Below are 23,790 nucleotides of genomic sequence, written 5' to 3' on the forward strand. Positions count from 1 at the left end.
CTGCTATAAAGGGAATGGAGCTGACAAAATGTTGCAGGCTCACTCTCACTCTATCCCCAGATAGGCTACTTAGATAGACAAATGGTCAGGTGGACACCTTATGCAAATATCTTCTCACTTGTCATTGTTGGCTTCTTCTTGTAAATGGAGCTTCCAGGCCTGATGATCCCCAGAGGTCAAATAAAGCATAATCAAGCTAGTGCATTTCACAGCCTGTTTTATGGCCTTCAGCCATAGCTGTTTTGCTTCACTGATTTCCACTCTCTCTCTCTGAACCGAGCTCATCTCCATACGGTTATTTTTCTCCCCACTGTAACTGCTCTTCGGCTTTCTCTGCCCTTACGAATATGTTTTTCAGCATTTACTTCACATTGTATACCTTTCCCACAGCCTTCCCTAGCTTGTGTCCTTTAGCTGTTTTGGACCCAGTAGGTATAGCCAATGGTCAAAATTCCTGGGGGTTGCAGTTGAACATCTACAGAGCGCCAGCTCTTATTTCCCTGCCCTTATGAGCTTCACTGGGTGTTCTCCTGTCCCCTGTGAAGGACAAGTCCTGCACTTGGAGGGCTGTCAGGAGACTCTGTTTGAAGGTGTTCTCTACTTGCAAATGCAGCCCAGTTCCATCGCAGTTTAAAGTTCAACTACCCCAAGATCTGTTCCCCACCAACACTTAACGCCTGAATGGCAGATTGAGTACTTAGGCACCTAGGTCACTGTCTTCCTCTAGAGTGAGGCATATTGCATTTCTGTAATCATCGAACAACATCTTTCTGAATTTGCATTGACATGTTCACATTAGCACAGGGGTCTCAAACTTGTGGCCCGCGGGCCAAGTGCGGCCCGTGGGACGATATTTTGTGGCCCCCACTTGATATCAAAGTTTAGTGATAGTGTGGCCTGCGTATTTTTCCCACATGCACCTGCGTGAGTCGTTACCCTGGGCACAATGTTCCCTGGAAGCTGCGTGCTGGGACAGGCAGGGCACGGGGGAGGGGCCCTGCGGCCTTCAAAGTGCCGGCGGCGCCAGGGCCGGCCTCCGGGAGCGACGCGGGATGAGCAGCCCACCACCATCGCGGTGGTGGAATCCTTGATGCAGCCCAGCCTCACCCAGACTCTACTTCCAGCGGCCCCCAGGTAAGTTGAGTTTGAGACCCCTGCATTAGCATATGTAAGTTGTGTGAAAATAGATGCCCCCTTTTGGTCCTGCACTTCTTTTATCAACCTTTCATAAGTAGCCAGCATATTAGACCTTAGCTCCTCCCACTCCATCAGCCCCTACTCCTTGGAAGCCTCCTTCTGTCCTAAACGACCTGCCCTTCTTTGCTGCCAGGGCTGGCCCATGCCATCTCCTGCCTGAGCTGAAGGGGAAGATGCTGCATTCTGCCATTCGGCATACGAAAATTGGCTTACATGCCAGCTGAATCGTATTTCAGTGCCAGCTCTGGGGCAGCTTCCCCTGTGCTTGCATTTGAGGGTATCAGGCTAGCTTTGGGGGGACAGGTGTGCCAGCCCTACATGAGAAGCACTGCTCTGTCCTCCCACATCGTTTTGCATCCCTCCCAGCCACTCCCAATATATTATTTTTTCTTCATTCTTTTCTGCCTCTACTTCAGCAAGAGCTCAGAATGATTTAGGGGCTCATAAGGGCAGGGCTTCATAATACCAAGCTAGGTTTTCAGGAAGGTCAGGATTCAGGAACAACTGTCCAGGACAGTTTTCTGGAACAGGAATGAATCAGAATCATGGACAGCTCCAAGCAGTGCTGAGGCTGGAAACAAGACGGGCTTGTCTCCTTACCTGTAGCTCCAAGGAAGATCAGAGCAAGACTGAGGCTAAAATGGGAAATTACTGGTCTCTGATTTCCTTAGCTCACCCTCTTCTTTCATGCTTTCCTTGGTAGCTTTCACCCCTAAATGAGCTTGGTCTCTTTTAACAGGCTATGGTGATATGGAAAAGGTTGTGGTATTTCCTCATTGTGAGAGGTGGGACTCAATTTGCAAATTCAACAGCAAAGAAGAAAGAAAGAACTGAAAGTGTTTTGATTTGCAGTAACGGATTATTGCAGAGTAGTTGTAGCTTGCTAGTCCCTTTGTGGGCCAGAGTCTGAGAACAGTAGCATATACATTTATACATATTTATATTCTGCTTTTTTCCTTTCAAGGAATTCAAGGTAGCTTACATAATTCTCCTCCACCACCACCTCCTCTTCCTCTTATCCTCACAACAGCTATCCTGAGAGTCTGTGACTGACCCAGGTCACTCAGTCAGCTTCATGGCTGACTGGGGACTAGAACTCAGATCTCCTGAGTCCCAGCCAAACAGTCTTAATCTGTACCCCCTACTGGCTATCACTCCGATAGCCTCCAATGGACATAGGGCACCCAGTCTAGGGTGAACTGGTATGTGGGGAGGCAGAGGTCTCACAAGGGTTTTTCATGGCTGAGATTTCTCCTGACTGCAGATTCTCACCCAAGGATGAAGTCACAAGATTCTCGGAAGGTGATGATTCAATGTACTGGTCCATGGCATTAGAAACATAGAAACAGAGCAAGTCAGGAGGGTCCTCCCGGGCCATCTAGTCTGACCCCCAGTTCCAGCTGGCTCCACTCATGACATACCTACCATCCTTGAACACCCTCACCAATGGGGCTTCAACCACCTCCTGTGGCAGCCCATTCCATACCCCAGGGGTCCTAACTGTCAGGAAGTGCTTCCTGGCATCCAAACTGAACCCTGGTTCCCTGAACCTGGCTCCATTGGAATGCATCCTGCCCTCCTCTGCAGGGGAAAACAGGTCTCTACCCATTCTTCTGATCACTTTTCAAAAATCCAAAGGGTTGCCACCCACAGTGGAACTGCAACCTGTCATGTATTATCCACGGCTATAGGACCCAAAATAATAGGCTTAAGCTATGGGAAGAAAATTTCAACTGAATATTAGGAAATGACGAGAGCAGTCAGACAATAGAACAACTGTCTGGGGAAGGAATCAGCGCCCTGTTGCTGGCAGTATTCAAACAAATACTGGGCATCCATCTGTCAGGAATGCTGTAAATAGGATTTCTGCACTGAACAGGGAATTGGGAACCCTAAATGCCCCCATCCAAGACTAGAATTCTATGATTGTTTAAAATTTAGGGTGTCCTAATTTTATCCCATGCCCATTTTTTCAAGCAGTGCATAAATGAGTAACTAATCCTTCCCATATAAATCATTTTCAGTGCTCTGCATCATTCTTCGTGTTCTTGATCACATCATTTTCAGCAGCTCCTAATTGCACTTAGCCTGATTTCTTCTCCAGAGACATTCCAGTTTCTGCAAGAGCGTTGTGTCTTTCAAAGCACCCGTATATTTTCTTGCTGACTGTCAAGTGTAAAATAGCTGATGTGTTTTTCTGAATCAGAGGATCGCTGGGACCTCTTTTGCTGTGCACGAACTTAGAACATGTTTGTCTTTTTCTTTTCCATTTGCTTTCCAGTGACTAGGTTTGGAACAGCCCCTGATCACGTTAGCTGCAGAGCCAACTAGAAGCAGGAGGTGTGCACACATTCACTTGACACATTTCATGACAGGCAGTGATGCCAAATTTCCCATGACAAAAGTTAACAGCCAAGTATTTATAGGAATTTCATTTTTCTGTGCAAGTATAGGCCTATTATCAATAGAAGCTTGACTTCCACCACTCATAAAGGCTTTTCTCTTTACAACGTCTCCCTCTGACAATTACAGATGGACAAATCTGTCAGTTTCACTCTCTTCCACATTTTAACTTTTCAGCTCTCCAGTTCTATCCATCCCACTTATAAAGAAAGCAGCAAATGTTGTAGCTTCTTATAAAAAAAGAACCAAACAAAAGTTTCATTCATGTCCACAGGCCAGTAAGTACAGCTCTTTCCAGGACAGAGACAACTGTGCTCCATCTGCCTGCTATATAGCTGTCAGAAAGAAGTAACAGCTCTAATTCAGCATCAAATAGATACCAGTATACTGAGGGATTCAAACCCAGATTTTTAAGGGCTAAGCAGTCAAAGTCTCCTGCCTTGATAGATGGATCTGTGAGGGGGGAAAAGTTGCTTTCACCCTTTCAGTGAGGAAGTTGCTTTCTCCCTCTCAATCTTCTGGCTGGGCTCCAAAACATACCTAGGAAATAGTTAGAATAATACAGGATTTCTCATAAAATGGAGCAGTTATTTCTGTGGTCAGCTCAACTCTGAGTCTGTTGAGATAAGCAGAAGTCTGATAGGCTGCAATTCTATACCTTCGCTGCTATTCCAGTGACTGCAGAGTAATGGGGCGGCGTTTCTCCACGTTCTCTTTCCGAGTGCATCTATGATTGCATTTTAGCTGTAAGGAGCACCAGGCACTTTCCCTAGCACTACATTTCCCAGCCTCCTTAACTCTGGAACGAAGGCACATTCAGCAAGTCAGTGCGGTGATTGGAGAGCCAGGGTGGTGTAGTGGTTAAGAGTGTGGAATTGGGACTCTGGTGATCTGGGTTCTAGTCCCCAGTTGGCCAAGGAGCCAACTGGGTGACTTTGGGCAGGTCACAGTCTCTTAGTTCAAGCAACCTCACAGGGTTGTTTTTGTGGGAACAGGATTGAGAGCTGGACGAAGGGAATGATATAAGCTGCTTTGATTTCTTTCGAAGAAAAGCAGCAGGATAAAACTCTAATAAAGAAATAAAGAATCAGTAGGCTGAATGATGCACCTGGCATCAGAGAAAAGAGGAGGGGAGATATTACAGGGATGATGTGGGACAAAAGGCCAAACCAGCAGGGCCAAAGTATAAAAGAATGCAATATTTCAGCATCTTTTAGTTAAAAGCTCAGACTGCTGTAAGTCATGGGAGAGGCAGTTTATCCTTTTAGGAGATGCAAGAGACACCAAAATAATGCTGTTTGGGCCCTTACACTGTCTGTTCTGGATCCACCTCCTTTCTCGTGAATCTTATAGCCTTCAGGACAAGTCAAGGGAATGCCCTTTTTGCATAAAAATGCCTGCAGAGTTTAATTGCAGTTGAACTGCTGAGTCCCTTTTGTTGTAACCAAGCTATTTCAGAAAACCATGCTGATATCTGATTGGTGCAGCAATTTAGAATAAAAAAACGCCATCTTAAAAGCCTGCCTTCTTAACAGCCCACCCAGCCTGCAGATGAATAACGAATCCTTCTTAATAGTGTTAGGAGGGACTGGTGTCACCTATGCTGAATCCACTGAGTCGCTGATGGGTTGGATGGACCCTAGTGCCCACGTCCCTGTCCAGCTGGCACACCTGCATCCGGATGTGCTGGCCTGGCCCACCTCCTCTTCAGGGCTCACTAGAAGGCTGCCACTCATCGCAGCCTCCCCATGGCAGCCTCCCAGGAGACTGTTGAAACTGGCACATCTAGATCTCCTCTAGATAAGCTTTCTCCGCTTAATCTCCAAATTGCTTCCTTGCATAGTGCGTTCCTATACTGTCAAAACAGCCTTGCAATTGCTGTTTGGGTGAACCCTCAGTAATCTGTTTTTATCGCATTGCTTTTATTGCCATCTGTTCACACTGCTTGCTTTTGGATTCCCTTGCCTGTTTGCAGAAGAAGCGTGTTGACAATGTTTCTCCTGATTGCTTTCGTCCCCCCAAATTTCATTTATTTATTCATCTATCCATTCGTTCATTCTCTCGTGGACCTGCTGACAAGGCTCCCTTGGATGCTTCCATGTATTCTTAACTAATAGCAGGTTCTTTGAAGATGAGCATCAGGGACGTTGAGAAACACAGTGTTGGTTGGCCAAGGCACAATAGGCATGGCACTCACTACCAGGTTTTCACTGAATCCTCCATAATTACTAGGAGCAATTCCCTCATGTCTTTCCTGCCACTGGCCGCTGATGATGTTGATGAGGACATGGTAGGCTAAGGACATCACACCACAAGGTGAGTTTTAATGCAGGGGAGAGGAGAGGACTTGAGATGAAGATGCCATTTTGGGTTGTGCTCCCATGTCTTCCATAACAACCAGTCCAGCCCCGAGGCTGCAGGCCTAAACTGGTCCAAGGGGTTCCCTATCTGGCCTGCAGAGCTTCCTTAGGTTTCTCCAGGGGTGGACCTTAGTCTCAAAGCCCAGTCCCCTGGAAGGTCCCTCATCTTCAGTACTCCCTTCTGTTCCCTCTGATCAATGGCCAGAGATAATGTTGGGAATGGAAGTGGTTTTGGCAACCCACCCACTGCTGGGAAAAGGGGCTGCTCAGCCTGGCTCTTGCTGAATGGCATCATGCACTGGGTGCCATGCCATCCCACCACACAAAACTAGGGTCTCAGACAGCCTCCTTCACAGGGCCAGCATCAACCATGCCCCTTTCTCCATGCTGAGAAGTTCCATGCTTCTCAGCCCACAGAAAGGGTGGTTTACAGGGGTGTTTGTACTAGTGGAATGGGCCATTTGGGTCCTCCATCCATTTAATGCCATGCCTTGGACACCATAAAGAAAGACACTGGGATGGACATAGTGGTCTTGAAGGATGCAGTGTGAGACAGAGAGGCTTGGAGAGCAATGATCCATAGAGCGGACAAGGGTTGGACATGACTGAATGGTTGACAACAATGATGACTTCCTTCTTTAAAACAAGAGGCCAGATTTGCCTAGAAGCATCATTAGTATTTGTATATAAAATATTAACACCCAAGGATTTTCAACAAGTTGATCTCAAACAGTCAATCAAAAACCTGCATTGGGTGGGAAACAGCCTTAGGAGATGGGTTAACCTAGAAATAACAGTATTCAGCAGTAGATGAATCGGTCTGTCTTGCTTTCTCCAACTTTCAAATGTTTTGGAAGCCCCCAGTCTTTTCATCTTGTCTATGAATGGATTTGTGAACTTTTGGCAAGACATTTGCACAAAACATCATATGTCTTCTTGAAGGTGTTTCTCCTAATGCATCCATTTGCCACGTTTTCCCCCAGCAGACAGACTTCTGCCAAGTAATTTCCCCCTAATATATGGCATTTTGTAGGCTGTTTTCCCTAATGCAGGGATTTTCCTACATAATTTCCCCTAATGTGTACATTTTTGCACATATTTTGTGATTGGAGAACTGTATCACAACCTTTGGCGAAGTGCAAGACCCATATGTTCCTGTACTGTTTAGTTCAGAAAATTGCCAGTTAGCTCAGTTGATGTTAAAATGCAAACAAAAAGAATTTCTCTCTCTCCCCACCACCTCCACATCCCTGGGTAATAGAACTGCTAGAATCTGCTCTAGTGAGTTGAATGACTCTGTTTTCTTCTACCAAATTGCTGGAGTGGGTTGTAACAGCCAGGATGGATTCCACAATCCACTTTGAGAACACGAAGAGCAGTCTGGTCACCCTTCAGAATTATTTGGTCATTAGCAAAATTGGTTCTCTTGTTGTTCACCCATGAGTCCAAATTTTCACGATCACATTAAATTCTTCCAGTCCTCATAGAGAACTTTGAGGATTCTCTTCTGTTCATTCTTAGCAATTTTGGACATGTTGCATTTATTCTTTCCCTCTGCCTACTGTCAGTTCCTCCCCATAGAAGTTCATTTCTACGAAGCCCAAGAAAATGGAACTGCCAGATATCACAGAATCATGGACTGGGAGAGTTGGAAGGAGCCTATCATAGGCCATTGATTTATTAAAAATGTTCTGACAGTCTTTTGGAGCAGATTGGTGCACATTTGCTCTGAAATAGCATTCCATTAATTTGTGTTTTTATTTTGTTGTCCGGAAAATATTTAACCTTGACACCCCCTTTCAAAATTATCAACAGAAGCTCAGTGTAAACCACCCAGAGAGCCCTCTGGGCTATTGGGGTGGTCTATAAATGCAATAATAAATAAATAAATAAATAAATAAATAAATAAATGATTCCAACTTTTATTACATTCTTGTATTAAGTGCTTGTGTGGTTTAGTGGTTAGAGTGTTGGACTGGGGCTCAGGAGATCCATGCTTAGCCCCCACTAAGCCATGGCATTCACTGGGTGATTTTGGGCCTGTCACCAACTCTCAGTCCAAGCAACCTCACAGTCTTGTGTGAGGATAGAATGGAGGAGAAGAGGCACATAGGAGCTGATTTGGATTCTTTGCAAAAGGAAAAACAGCAGGGTACAAATATAATAGTAATTTTGTGTGGTAGGAGAAGGACTCTGGTCCAGATGTTGATGAACCACTGCAGGTTGGAGAAGACCATCCTGGGCTAGATGGTTGCTAAAGCTCAGGAAAATCTTCTTTACCTGAATTTCAGTACTACCTGAAGTGAGATCTAACATGGTGTAGTGGTTAGTGTTGGACTGTCAACCGGAGAGACCTGGGTTCTAGTGCCCTCTTGGTCTTCACTTGGCCATGAAGCTCATTGGATGACTTTGGTTCAGTCATTGACTCAGCCAACCTAACCTACTTCACAGGGTTGTTGTGAGGATAAAATGAAGATGAGGAGGGGGATGCCTTGACTTCCTCGCAGGAATTAAATATAATAAATAAGTGCTATACTTCTTTTTCCCCATTTCCCCTTTTTGCACAGAATTACATGGATTCACTGGCTATCTCTTGGAATAACAAAATTTTGGCATCTAATAATATGCTTCTATTCCTCTCACCCCCCCCCCCACAAAAAAACAAACAAACCCAGATGGACATATCAAATCATCTTCCAGCCCCTTCTTGCTTCATTTATATTCTTTAATAAGTGAATATTGGACATCAGTCAATGCTTTCTGTCAGATCCGTTTGTCTGCTATTTTTAATGCCGTTTCACAATCCAGAGAGAAATCTCTGTTTGAACTGTCAAGTGTGTGCAAAAAAACCCAAAACAGCTTACCCAACACTCCAAAAGACAGAGCAATTAAAACATCACACTTACTTTAGTCCTTTCTCTCAGTAGGGCATTAAAAAAATTCAAACAGAACTGCTTAGCACCGGGAAACCATACAGAACAATTCTGACCTCTTTTCAGCAGGTATTTTCTTAAGGCTGGACCAGATGTCATGATGATGGACACAAGATTATTTTCACCTGTCTAGCCCAATCAATATAAAGCAGGAGAGAATGAGTGTCTGTTTAACATTTTAAAAAATTGGGAAGGGGGGGGGGTCCAGCAGAAGAGAACTTCACCAGCAGATGATCCAGTGCCCCATCCACTTTTCCCCACCCCAGCTGCTTTCCTCCGTTTTCCATTCATGTCTTCCATGGTGGGGGAGTGGAGGAGAATGGCCACATCATCATTCTCTGACTGCCAGCTCTAGGATGTTGAGTTCCCCTAGTACGGATCCCTTCAATGCGACCGTTCAGGGCCCTGCCTTCTCCCTCCCATGGCCAGCAGCTGCTATTGCTTTTCACTCTTTCCCTCAAGGTGGCTACCACTTGCTTCCTTGGCAGGTGGAGGTCCAGTGAGCAAGGAGACCATGGCCTCTGCTCCCCTTCCTTCTCACCACCACCCTTTCCAAAGCCAGGTGGACAAGTGAGCTGCAATGGCAACTAGGAGAAGCAAGCCTAGGGGCTTCCTGCCAGTAGGACTCTGGTGGGCTGTGGTCCCCTGGCAGGTACCTGCCTTTGATGTGGGTTCTGCTTCATTCTTTTACTGCTAAGTAAGACTTCTTCAAGTTCCTCCATCCCATCTCCACTCTCTTTACAAAAGGAATGACAGATAAATGAGCAGTGAGTTTATCATGCCTAGTTTGAGGGTCCCTAGCCTTCAAATTAGCTACAAATAAGTTTTGGATCCCTATCTTTGGTCTGAACATGGGGAACCTTCAGTCCTAATGAAGATCATCCACTTGAAGGCTCCGCTACCATCATCAGTTGGCACCAGCAGCCTTTGAGAGCAGGTCTATGCCAAGGGAGACAGGGAGGGAAACAGGCCTTCTGAAAGACTTTTTCAGTTCTTCATTTCGCCTCCACATCCATTTCTCCTTGTGTGCCACGTGTTGCTTAGAAGCTGCTCTAAGAGCACTTTTGGAGGAACAGGGAAGGAAAATGCACAAACACAGGCTTGGTTCTCACTCTATGAGTAACCCTAAGTCTCCAGAAGGACATTTACTCATACAGTAAAACAAAGTGTTCGCAAACTACGGTCTGCAGACTTGTGATCGTAACTCTAATGGCCCATCTTTTTCTCTGACATGGCAGTTCTTTCCTGGCACAGCCAATGCTACACTCATCCTCCAGGGAGAAGCTGCAATTCCCCTCGGAAGCCCTGAACAGCATCACAGCAGAGGTGAAAAAATCTGCTCAGAGAGGCCGGCTTGGGGCTGAAAAGTGATGGGTGAGAGGAAGGCTTCCGCAGCAGCCTCTCTCCATTACCTCACAACCAAGGCATCCTTCTGCTCTTATGCAGCATAAGAGCGGGAAATGCTATGGCTCAAAAGCAAGACGGGTGGAAGAATCGTGGAAGTCCATGCAGTGCATCATCTGAGCCTGTATTTATCAAGTTAGAGGAGGGGTGGTGATTTAGCTGCCGGAGCCTCTGCAGATGGTTTTTTAACTACTGGTGAGACCCTGATACTCTTCCACATTTTTTCTCCTTAGCAATGTCCAAGGTCCTCTTATTTTCCAGTCCTGACTCTTCCTCTGTGAAATTGAGACTTGCGCACATGTCACTTGCCACGAAGACAGATCACCCGCTGCACAAGGTCAGCCTTCCGTGAGCCCATGATTCTTGGCAGACACATCAGTCAGGAGAGACAGCCGACAATCATTTCAGAGTCCCTCAGCTGCCTAGTTTGTCATGGCTTTTCCAAAGGGAGCCTATTAGCCCCCTTGCCTGCGTTTTACCAACGGTTCTGCGACAAGCTCATACAGCATCGCAGAGATGCAGACTTGAGCCTTCATCGACAGCAGTTCCTTATGGATTTGGAACACCTTGTAGGGTGACAGTGGATGCTACTGGAAAGGTGTACCTCCTCCCAAAAATGGTGGGCAGGAAAGATTTGCCCTCTGCACTCCACTATGACAAGTCCTGTTTTCAGGTTGCTGAAATGCCTTTCTCTGTCCACCAGCTCCAGAGACAGCAAGTGATTTGGAGTGGGAAAAGGCATGGAGATGGCGAGGTCCATCAGTTCTATGATTTTGCAGCTGTATTTTGGGAAAAAGGTGCAGAGATGCTACAGAAACTTATTGTATACGTAGATCAGATAAACTTATTCATTTACATGACCAGGGGCCATGTGGTCTGTTCAGGTTTCCCTCCTGTGATGCTTTTTTAACCTTGTTTCAGGGAATCAATGGTCTCTCATAATTTTTGAATGGAGAACTCCACTGCAATTCAGAGAAGTGTGAATTTCAAAGCATAGCTGAGTTTCAGTTTGATTTGACAGGCAAAATTAGGTAAGCTTGCCTAAAAGGTGAATAGAACACATGCAGCAAGCACTTAAGGTATGGCTGGATATCAACATGAAACCCAGCAAACTGCACCCAGTTCATCAGCCGCAATGCTGTCTACATGATGAAAGAATGAGCATGTGTGAGAGAGAAAGAAATCCAATTCCCAGCAGTGCAGTTGTCAGTAAATACATAAGTAAAAAGGATTAAGTATTTAACATGGAAGTGTTTATTGTGTGCCCTGGCAGGGTGAGTTTCCTCCTCGTATTTAGCAGAATGTAGTCCAGTGATTCAATGCACTTAATCATTTAATAGAATGTTTCAGTCTTTGAATGGTGAGGCTGTTTAAAGAAGTGTTTAAAGAACACTCTAAATGTGTAGATGTAATTAGTCATGCTATTATAAAACAAATCCTTCATAATCCTGCAATAGGCAGAGAGTGAAAGATGGGATTTGTTGGTCTGCACAGCTCCTGAAACGGAGCTCATTTGCAATGGTGAGACAGTTTGACTGATCCCTGTAATACAATGCCACGAAGGGGAGCTGCAGTACAAAAGGGGTGTTTTAGACTTTTAAAAATGCTAGGATTAATTTTCAGTTTGAGAAGGTTGGAAGAAAGAAATAAAATGTGCACAAAACAAATAGGATATCGACTTGGAGAGGAATACACTGAACTGGGGGACATTCTGGGCATGAAATCTTGACAGGAGCAGGATAATTTGGAATGAACAGAGGTGAGGGAAACAAGGGCAAGGCCTTCTAGGTATTGGCCACACTGATGGAATACTGTCCCCAGTGAGATTTGCCTGACACCCAAATGGCTCGAGGAAATGTTACAAAAACCTCTAACATTTAAAACCGAAGTTTTCTTATTAGGCATTGTACCTGATGATGTTGGCAAACAAGCAATGTATTTGATTCTACGTGTAACTACTGCGGCAAGGATTGCATTTGCCCAATATTGGAAGAGTGAAGAACCACCTACCAACAAACTGATTCTAAAAAAGTTCTTGGACTGTGCCGAAATGGACAGATTGACTTTGTCTCTGAAGGAGAAAGAAGATACAGGCTTCTATCAAACCTGGGACTCTTTTTATTATTGGCTAGAGAAACAGGACTATGCATAGAGTTAAATGTTAATAGTTTAACATGAAAAGAAAAAAAATGTGGAGGGCTGACCCAGTAGGTCTGATGTTTTTGATGATTGATGACTTTTTAGTTCCTTTTTGGTTAGGTTTATTAAGAATAAAACTTATTTTAACAAAAGAGAGAGATTTGCCTGACACCAAGATTGTCCCCTTTTTTTTTCTTAAACATTTTTTCTTCTGTTCTCAGGCATTTCACAGCATGTGATATTTTTTATAAGGGTTTTAGAATTTACTGTTGAAATTGCCACATTTTTGCATGTTCGTTTTATAGTATAACATTGTCTTGTATTTTTAGAGGTTAAATCTTTGTAAACCTCCAAGAGAACATAGGCTGTTGGGCAGTGCAGAAATATAAATGGAATTCTGAAGCAAGTGCAGAGGCAAAGTATAAATGAAAAAATGGAAAATGGAGAGAAAAGCACTGTAGCTCATTAGAAAGATTTTTGCAGGAGCAAACCAAGGAAGCATCTCATCCACCATCCTTTTTTCAGTAGTGGCCAATCAGAGACATTGGCTTAAGGGTGGACAGGATCTCCTGGGTGATCACTGGATGACTCACAACGGATCAGCTAGTGTCTCTTGCCAACATGAAGCAGCATTTTCGCCTTCCTGATCAGGTGGTTGGAATACTTCATCTATAGTAAGTAACATGTGAATTTGTACTTGAATATGCAGGGCACCCCACTAATGGGTGTGGAAGGTGATGAGCTCTGCTACATCCCATGTGGAAGGAGCTGGTGCAGCGATTTTACTGGAACAACATCAGATTAGCACTCTCTCTGGCCCTGCTTCTCCCAGTCTTTTACCATTTCGCACCTGGCTACCTCTGCTGGACCTCAGCGTTTTGGAAAAAACAAAGTAGATCCCACAAATCTGAAATCTGCCCATGTAACCCACATCTGTGTACCTCTTTAGGAATTACAGGCATCTGTGTACATTTTCACTTGAGAATCAGTGCATGGAGAATCCAGTAAGACTGAGATGGCAGGGAGACTCCACATTCCATGCAGTTTAGATTTTGTCAGCAAAAAACGAAAGTGGGGTGGGCAGATTCCTTTCAGCAAGGCCCCCATGAGAACCTTTGCAGCTTCAAAAGCCCATGCGTTAGAGATCTGGAATTTGATAAGAGTTTGCTCTGGCTATGTTCTTTCTGCGTCAGGGCTTGATACTTTCCTTTCTGGGTAAAAATGACTGGCATTGTTCTGGAAAGGAGCAAGTGAAGCGAAAGTCCAAGGGGTCTTTATAAAGTAGGGCAATCGAAGCAGGCTATAAGATCAATCAATCAATCAAGACAGTGGAGAAAGGTGCAAGAGCAAAATAGAAAGCTGCAAAAGAAAGATGGACTTGATTGCACAGAACTTGACATTTGCACAGAATCACAGAATTTGATTTGATTTTGCACAGAATCACAGATTTTGATTTGACTTCCTTTTCCTTAATAAGTAATGTATGTGATGGTGCTTAAATATAAAGCAATGATTAAATACTATGTTCGGTAAGAAGCTGCTAGAAGGGATTTGCCCTTTCATAGATGCTTTTTCTGCAAGTCCACCTAGAAACCCTGCACTGAAGCCCTTTACACAGAGAGCAGATTGAGAAGAGATAACTGTGCACATCTTGAAAGCTTCTGGGCTACTGTCTGTTCCTGTTGGTGTGACCCAGCAGGTTCTTCTCAGGATCTTAAAGTCAAACTCTGGGCACTGGCCTCAGTTCACAGCCAGCTAATATTTATGAAAACAACAGCAAAACATCTCGCAGTGCCAATCAGGCACTAAACTAAACAGAAAAGGTTTGTTGAGACTGCAGTAGGCAACTGTCTAGCTGGTAGCTTTTGTTTGCAGGCCGTAATTAGTGTTTCTTATTTAGTAGCAGTAAAAGTTTCATTTTGTTCAGTAAATTACAGGGGACAGGAAATATATGTTGATCTCTTAAACACAACAACAACAACAACACCTCTAAATGATTGCATGGAGCTGATATATAAGGTCTTCATTATACTAAAGACACAGAAGTGTGCCACTATTTTATTTCATAGCGTTATTATTATTTGCTGGAATTGTTTCATTGCATGTAATACATTATCGGAGCATTTGCATTGGTTTTTACAACCAGCATAGGTCACTCCTGAAATACTGTGGTGTTGACAGGTTTATAATTCTGCTGACATGGGTTGGCAGATAGATGAGCTTATCCCATGGCAAAGAGACATAAATTTCATTGCATAAATAGAACCGGGTCTGTTAGTGCAATTGTCAGAAGGGAAAAGAGTGCTCAAGAAAATAACTGGGGTGTTCCATCCTCTAAATTAGAACTCATTGGAAGTAAATAAATAAGCAGGTTTCTTTTAACCTTGATACCACGAGGGTGAATGGAGTTCCCAGGGCAGGCTTGGATGTTCTCAGGGCTTGGGTGTAGACAGCCGTCTAAGAGGGGCTGAGAGAAATGGGAAAAGCCAGCAGACAGGACTGAAGGGTTGGTCAAAGCTGTGCGCCAGAAGGCAAAGCTGAAGGACAAATCAGGTGATAGATCATAAGAGCATTAGAAGAGCCATGCAGGCCCAACTGGTCCAGCATTCTGTCCACACAGTGGCCAACCAGATGCCTGTGGGAAGCCCATGAATGGGACCTGAGTGCATTGGTGTACCCTTTCATGTTCCCCTGCATACTGTCTCTGATATGAGAAGTAAGAACCTAGGTGGCTCCATACTGGATCAGGTCAGAGGTCCACTTAGTCTTGCATTCTATTCCAACAGCTGCCAACCAGCTGCCCAGGGAAACCCACAAACACGCCATGCAACATCCTGCCCAAGTTCCCCAGCAACTGGTGTGCACAGGCATACTGTCTCTGATAATGGGGACAGTATATAGCCACCTGGATAAGCAGCCATGCATGAACTTCTGTGCCATGAATTGGTCCCACCTCCTTTTCAGGCTCTCCAGATGAGTGGGGTGGAGTTCCATAGTTTAACTATGCAGTGTATGGACAAGCATTTTCCTCTGCCTGCCCTGAATCCCCCATCCATCCATTTCAGGGGATGGTCCTGGATTAATGTATTATGAGATAGGGAGACATTTTTCTCCCTATCTACTTTCTTTGGAAAGCGGAATGCTGAAAAGGTTCAGATGGACCTTCAGTCTGAACCAGGAAATATCTTATGATGTTCTTCTACTTGCATTCCTGGAATCCTCTCAGGAGTGCATTTCGTTCCCCTCTCTGCTGCCCAGATGGCTTGTTTTAAGCAAGATCATTGGCAAACTTCAGTAGGAGGTTCAGCATTGGTGGGAGATGATACCATCCCAACCCTGAGCAGTTGCCCACCCCTGAGGGTCTGAGAAGACTCAATGAAGTCTTACAGATAGGATAAATCTGTCACACTAACATATAGAACTAATTTTACTGAAATTAACTAGTTTTGCTGCTGCTGCTATTTGAATTCAGTATGGATGAAATTTGTCTGATCAATAATACAAGTTCCCTTCTCCACTATTGGTTGAGTCGCTGTGATTTCATGGAGGTGATGTGAATGTTCTGGGGAGCTAAAGCTGTTAGCATAGGAAATAATGCAAAATACTGCAAAGCTGAATAAGAAATAATGCAAAAAACTGAGCCAGATGAAAATATACATGCACTGTTTTTGCAAGTCTAACAAAATTACAAGAATTTTCCTGTGAATGTTTTCCCCCCAAAATTCATTGCAGCTTCAAAAACCACACACATGTGCATGGATACACACACTCATGTTGAATAGTCAGTTGCAAATTTTTTCTGAGAGTCCATCCCAGAGTGCTTGCAAAGAGTCAAGGGTTTGTACTCCTTGCCTTTTTGAAATGAATATGAAGACAACACTTCTGTGCAATTTAAACCCAAATCCAATTTATCTAGAGGTCAAAGGTAATTGCAAAGAGATAAGATAGAGGAAAAAAGCAAGGAATCTGTCACACCTCGTGGCGGGAGGTCATCATACTGAACATATGTTTTAGGAGTAACAAACGGGTAACTTTAAAAGATTCACATATGATATATATAGATATAGAGAATAATCCCACATGCTACAGAGAAAGACAGCATGCACTTTTGAATCCTTTATTTTGTTTTGAAGTTAGCATAATTCAAACCCTTTGTTTCCACTTCACAGCCTGGGCCACTTCAAAGATTCTCCAATCCATGCTCAGGTTTCCTTGACCCAAACCTAATCTGGGCACTGGTTTGTCAGCATGCAATTTTAATTAAACCTTTGGAAACATGCTCAGAAGAAAAACACCAAGGCACTGCACAGGTAATGCAGCTTTGCAGGTATTTGCACACCTGGCCACCCTTACTAATTTGTAAGACCTTCTTTCTAATTTCATGGGCTCTGGCCTGGAGACTTGCTGAAGCAGAAAAGGCTCCAATTCAGAAAGCATGTTAATCACATGGCGAGTTCAGTTCCATACCCAAAATGTTTGCTCTACACAGTCAGATCTGCACTGGAGCATGCCATTCTTGGGTAAAATTGGTTATTTGTTTGCTGTATTTAATTAAACTTTTATCTCTGCTTTTGATCCAAGATGTGCCCAAGGTGGTTAACATATAAGAGAGTGAGAGAGAGAATGAGAGAGAGGGAGAAAGGGAGGAGGAGGAGGAGGAGGAGGAGGAGGAGGAGGAGGAGGAGGAGTGTGTTAGGGACCTGTGGGTCCCTAATGTGTCCATGGAACATCTCCCTTTTGACCCAGTTTGTTGGTTTCTTTGTTACATTGCTCCAGAGGACCTACGGTGGCACGAATTATCTTCCTCCTTCCCATTCTATCTTCACAGGAACCCAGTCCAATCATTTAAGCTGAGAATCCCTGAGTGCTCCAACGGTACATGAAACCAGGACCACATTCCTTGAGTCCTGGTGCACCAAGCTAACCAATGCACCGTACTGTCAAAGCAGGGGTGGAAGGGCAGCTGTCTGCCATCCTTCAAGGGAAGACCTCTGCATCAAGCCTTCCTCTCCATGTGGACTCTTCTGAATTGGGAGAATGACCCCTCAGGGACCCAGGGTTGGACCTTAAATGTAACGTCGGATATGCTGATGGGGCTAGTTGTGATTCAGCATAAAAACCACCCCCTTCTTTGTTCTGCCCCCCAATTTGTGCTTTCTCTTTTTAAAAGACACATCCTCAGTTATTCTAAAATCCCTTTATATGGCATTATTTATTACTGAGTAGCAAGCAGATGGAGCTATATTTCCTTGCAGCAATTTGAAAGAAGCACACCACTTTTCTATGCACTGCTCCTCCTCTGATTTATGGTCTCCACAGCCGGAGAAACATCCTGGACTCGCCTTTGTTGTTCCATCCAATAAAAACGGAAAATGATTTCAGGAGGTTCTCACTTTTATGACACAACTTCCAAATTAACTCATTACAGAGTGAAATATTCTTGTGCCCAAAGAATTAACATATACTAAAAGTTAAATGCTCTAATATTTTAAAGACCCTTTTCCAGAGGCAATGAATTTCTCTCATTCTGTTTTTAAATATGTTCTGTCTTAAGGGGATGAGAACCAAGGGATTAAAAGTGAAATTCTGCCCATGTTTAGACAGGAAAAATTCCTCCAATTTTCCACCAAGATGCCTGGGGAGTGCTGGGAGTTATGGGGTTCTCCCTGCCCCCCATCTAAGCATCCACAGAATTGAGGTTTAAGCATTCATTTAAAGCAAAAAACAGCAAGTTCATGCAATTCTGGAAGCAGTTTTGATCCTCTCTGGGCCATACACCCACAACCACATACATTGTGGTTGTAAACTATGATTGTGTCCTAACAGGCCAAATCTAGACCATTTTAGACAGAACAGGAAGGAAGAGAAAGGAGGGAGGGAGGCTAGGGCAGTAATGAGAGGATTTTGTCATGAGCCAGGGTTTTCCTCTTTTGCACACTGAATGCAACAAATGGTTCTTTTGCAGAAAAGCTCTCTATTCACCCAAGTATACTAAATAACACCAAACACCACAGAATTTATCTCTGAGCATGTACAGAGTGGTTTGTTGGACCAAATCTAAACAGCTCCTTCTGGAAACCCTGCTTTTGAGCATGCCTGGGCTCAAACCCTTCCGGAGGGCCCATTTGAAAGCAAGCATGCCTTGTCTCTATAGGCCTACCTTCAGGTTGGTTTGCTCTTCTCTCCCAGTGCCACATCATGGGGTCAAGCATGGTACCAGGCTAATCTCCCACACCACCACCCCACAGCTGTACAGCTTGATTATTCACAGAGCCTACCCAAGCTCTTAGGAAGGATGGCCATGAGATACACATCTCTGCTTCTCTTGTCTCAAAGTCTGATGAATCCAGATCAGCCTGAGCTGGGAAAGCACACCAAGCAGAACTTGTTCCCAACGGAACTGGAGTGGGGAGACAGACCAGCGAGCTTCTGTCTCCCTTTCCAAGCCACTCTGCAGCTCTTAGAGAAGTGGGCAGCCTAGTTTTTTCAACCCCATATGCAAAGGAGTAGGGGGTAGCGATTGAAGTCCAAGCACTGAGGTCTGCTGACTCCAACAGCCAACCCCTGCTCTCTTTCAGGTGGACCTCAGAGGACCATTTATGAGACAATGGGAAGCCATAGGGCTGCACCCTAAATAAATAAAATAAAAGCCACATGCATTTTCCCCCAAAATGCAAGCTTTAATGCAACATTTCAGTGAAACAGCTAGTGGGCAGAAAAGGTGACTCTGCATGGGATGTTCTGTCTGGATATCTGAACGTGAATGCCTGCCCTGCCCCAGAAGTCCTAAATCTGGACTCAGCCTATCTTCTCATCATTCCTTTTGTCCCTTAGGGACTGATTCAAGGTGACTAGGGACGGGGAGACTGCAAAATACATCTGGACAGGCTGTGGGGTGGTGCTGGCTCGAGTCCAAAAGTGTAAGAGAAAATGATGAGAAAGAAGCAGAAAATGCAAGTTTAACACAAACTGAGCTGAAGAGGAGCTCTAGAATGAATTCTGTATTCCAAAAAGAACCTCTTTGCTGCCAGCCTCAGTCAGCTTCTGGAACACTTTAAGTCAACGTTGGCTCGCTTTTTGGAGATCATTTTGCAAATGTGCATTGGCTGGAAGGTTATGGCTTCCCTCAAGTTTGTGTGCTGGGTACCACTTAGGGACAGATGAACCCGTCAGTTTCTCCCATCTTCAATTAAAAGGAAAGAGAAGAAATCTCAGGCTTTTTCTGTTCCATGCAGGATGAACTTGGTAAACCTTGGAATGCTGTTATTTGAAAAAGGGGAGAGGATGAAATTTTCATCCCTAAACTGAATATGTGCAGCTATTTTCAACATGGAAAGGTGCATGCCACACCCTCCTGCCATCTAGTTGTACCTGTCAGTTGAAGATGATGCATCTGTGAGCAAACAAGTGGTAACAACCTCAGTTCAACTCCACAATCATGGCTTGATCCACTGGGATTGAAACCTAAAGCCCCCTTACCTGGAAAGATGGATCTTCCCCTTTTTGCTTTTTGTCGTTTTAGATTATTTTATTCTCAAGTTTTCCCATCCTTTTAATGAGGGAATTCTTAAAACAATGAACCGAACAAAATTCGCACTCATCCCTAATTTGACAAGGGTGCTCACGCCTGGCCCAGCTCCTGTGTTAGACAGGGCTACAGATGGCCATCAAAAGCTGGTGCAATTAATATTTCTTTCTTTGTTGTGTTTAAATTCCATCAATGACACCAGGAGAGTATGAGCAGTCAATTTCTTCATCAAGCATTTTATCTTCCTACACACGCTGTGAGGAAGGTGAACATGAGAAAGACAGGGGCTGGCTCACACTCATCGATGGAGCCTCATGAATCCATGTGGATTTGAATTCACATGTTCCCAGTGCTGAAGGAATACTTTGCCCCTGGGGTGGTGGCCCTTTTACATCCCGGGGCCCAAATTCCAGTCAGGAAGGGTCTGGGGAGCTGCACCCCAGTAGTGGGTGGAGCTTAAGGGATAGGAACCAAATGAGTGGAGGCAGAAATGATTTGTACCCATCTGACATTTCCCTGGCAGGCATACAAGCCATGGTTGAATACTAGGTGTGTCTACTCAGAAGTAGGGGTGTACAAGAAATTCATTTCCACTTGGTTTTGATGAAGATTTAACCCACTGCCACCTTCCAGACCAAAGATGGTCAAAATCTGAACGTTTTCAAGCTCGCCATGTAGTTCACAGAACCCAAAAAATGTATTCAACAGCATGTGATAAATGCCCAGAAAATATGAATATATATACACAAGAAAAATGTACACTTAAAATAATCATGAGAAGAATGCAAGCATTTCAAAGTTTGTATTACTGATGCATCCCTTTGGGAAAATACGCATGAAAATATATACGGTTTTTCATGAAAAAATAAAAAAAACCTCTTGCAATGAGTCAGAAGACGCTTAAGATGGAAGTCAGACAACTCTGCAAACCTGAGTTTTGCTGATTTGGACTTCCTCACTCAGGAGTAGCCCAGAGCTGCAGAAACTCCAGTCCTTCTCTGCTTTGGGGAACCCCACCTCCTATCTCCTGTTAGAGATGAGGTCTGGGGTTCCCAGCACAGAGCTTTAGGGAATCCCAGCTATGCCAATGGCCTCCTCCTCCCACACTCACCCCACTAGATCCCTGCTAAAAGTGCTGAAATTTCTGCAGATGGTTAAATAAATACCCATTTAGCATGCCTTTTTTGAGAACGTCTGTGTCATTTTCAGTGAAAACCCTTTTTCGGGGTCACAAATACAGGCAAAGCGGCAATCTTATGAAAAGCAGGCAGAGATCATCATTATTCATAAGTTATTAATAATCAACCATTTAATGAGATTTCTGCATGCTGCACATTTTTATTCATTGACTCCTTTATTTAAATTTCATATATTTTTAAAACATTTTGAAATGGAAAGCGTGTTTTTGGAATAGTCGTTTTTAATTGGTTTTAGATCAGTTGTCATTTTTTGGGCTTTGTTTAATCGCATCTCAGGGCACTTATGGGATGGACAAGAATCCGCTGTGTGACTTAGGCAAAGTAAGCTTTTGAGCATGTGATGAGTGGGCCTATACCATGTCACAAGAGCTTCAATTCCTTTGAGTCATGTGGCCTCTATTCCTCGCTCTCTCCCATTCCAGATGTGTGGCATGCAGCTCTGGTAGCTCAGAAAATTGTATTCTGGGGAAACAATGGGTGTTGCTATCCAACACACCTGGATTTCCACAGTAATGCTGCCTGGAATGCATTCCTATTAGTCAGGCTTAGAAGCCCACAAATTCAAAGTCTTGCAGGCTTCGAGGGGAGACGTGGCAGAGGTGAATTCTGCTCTGTCTCTCTCCCATTCTGCATTTTAGCCAGATGGCCATGTCCAGCATTCTAGCTGAGGCCCTTCAGTAGCAATGGAAGAAGGCTGAAGCGCTGTCTGGATATTTCATATTCTGCCGCCCTGGTTTTCTCCCTCCCTGCATCCCAGAGGTCAAAATGTCTGACTCAGAGAATGGGCTGACACGGATCTTTCTATACCGGATATAAGTAGAAGGGGACTGACCTCTGAGTCTGGAGCTCTTTCCCTGACTTTGGAACCTGGAATCCAAATTATTCAATGGCCCTCTGAAGACTGCCCAGAAGCTAATAGATTGCTTTGCTACCAATAACTAAGACTTTGGAGTGATAAGCCAAGTTTTAGAGGAGTTTTACAAAGGGGGAGAAAATAAGGAAAAGCCAGGAAGCCAGGGGAAAGGGATGGGGCATGGGAAAAGGGATGTGGCCCTCTGGGACCCTCGAGGGGACAGACGTACAGTCCAGGTGGTTGCATTTGGACCACGAGCAAGAAATTCAATGCCCCTGAGTTAAACGGATGGGCTTTGCCATGATGCAAAAGATCTTTGTCATCTGAGCTGCTGCATCCACCCCAAAGCTTACTCTGAAAGGAGCTATCCATGGTTCTGAATTCTATGTCCAAAATAGGTCTGGCACCACAGATAACTGTTCAAAGGTAGGAATAAATTCCATCATGGATAGAAGCTCCTGCTCTCTAGGGAGTCACCAAGCTTCACTGAGGAAGAGTGAACAAAACGAGGGTCAATGGAAGAACCGAATGACCCGGTACAAACAACTCTGAACAGCTGTTTGTGTCAAACGGTGCTGTCAGCTGGGTTTGTTTGTCTGCTTGCTTCCTTGCTTGTTTGTTCATAACCAGCGCTTAGCATTTGCAAGCTTGTCCAACTTGATAGACTGATTCACAACTACATGTTCAAGCACACAGCCAGACAGTGCAATCTCAGGTGGTGCCTTGTATATAGGAATGACTCATCAGAGACAGAGCAAAGCGGTAGGGATGGGCAGGCAGGGAAGTATGGGGCACTTCAGCCCCTGGATTCCCTTCCCCCAGTGAGTTGCCCCTCTGCGCCCTCTGTGCATCCAGAGCAGCTACGAAGCAGCAGTGCAGAATGCTAAAAAGGGGAGCCAGGGTGATGTGGTGGTTAAGAGGGCAGGACTGGGACTCAGACGATCTGGGTTCGAGTCCCTGCTCAGCCATGGAGTCACCGGGGTGACTTTGGGCCAGTCATAGACTCTCAGTCCAGCCTCCCTCACAGGGTTGTTGTTGTGGGGATAAGATTGAGAGCAGCAGGAAGAGAATGAAGTAAGCTACTTGGAGAGCTTTAAAAAGGCAAAAAAATGTGGGGTATAAATCTAATAATAAAAATAAAACAGAATGCTAAAAACATCAAAATGGGAAGAAGGCAAGCACGGGTGCTCCCAACAGAATGTTAAAGCATTTATTTACAGTTTTGGTGGCTGCGTGTGTCCTGCATGCTGCAAATTTCCCACCTGCAGATCCACAAGACCCTGTGGCCCTACTTTCCCCCCTCCACCAATCCCGGTACAGTCCCATTGAATACATATTCCTTCAGACACATAAACCATCCCCGAAGGCTAGCAATAAACATGCACGGCTAAAGCAGGGCCTTACCATGTTTAACTGAGCAATGAACACATGTGTGCATGAGCCCAGCCCATTCATTAAGCCCAGGCTCAACTCCTTTTTCTTGGCCCGTTGCAGGGAACAGCAATTTTAATTTCTGAAAGGTTCTCTCCATGACTAGCAGCTAAATAGCAACCCTAAGCCAAGTGGGAAGCAAACTACTGCTTTCTGAAGGGTGTCACTGCAGTTGAGATAAAGGACTGGGAGTTCTTGGAGGGAGTTGGGGTGTGACAAAACCTGTCCCAATGAATGCTGACATCCTGAATAAAATCGCTACATGACTCCACGTAGGTCAAGAAACGACATTGTTTCTCTGAGCTTCATTGACAGCCGGGTGACAGAGATTAATAGCTTTGTA

This window comes from Varanus komodoensis, unplaced genomic scaffold (genome assembly GCF_004798865.1).
Source record: "Varanus komodoensis strain SLA01 unplaced genomic scaffold, ASM479886v1 scaffold19, whole genome shotgun sequence".
Lineage (NCBI taxonomy): Eukaryota > Metazoa > Chordata > Lepidosauria > Squamata > Varanidae > Varanus > Varanus komodoensis.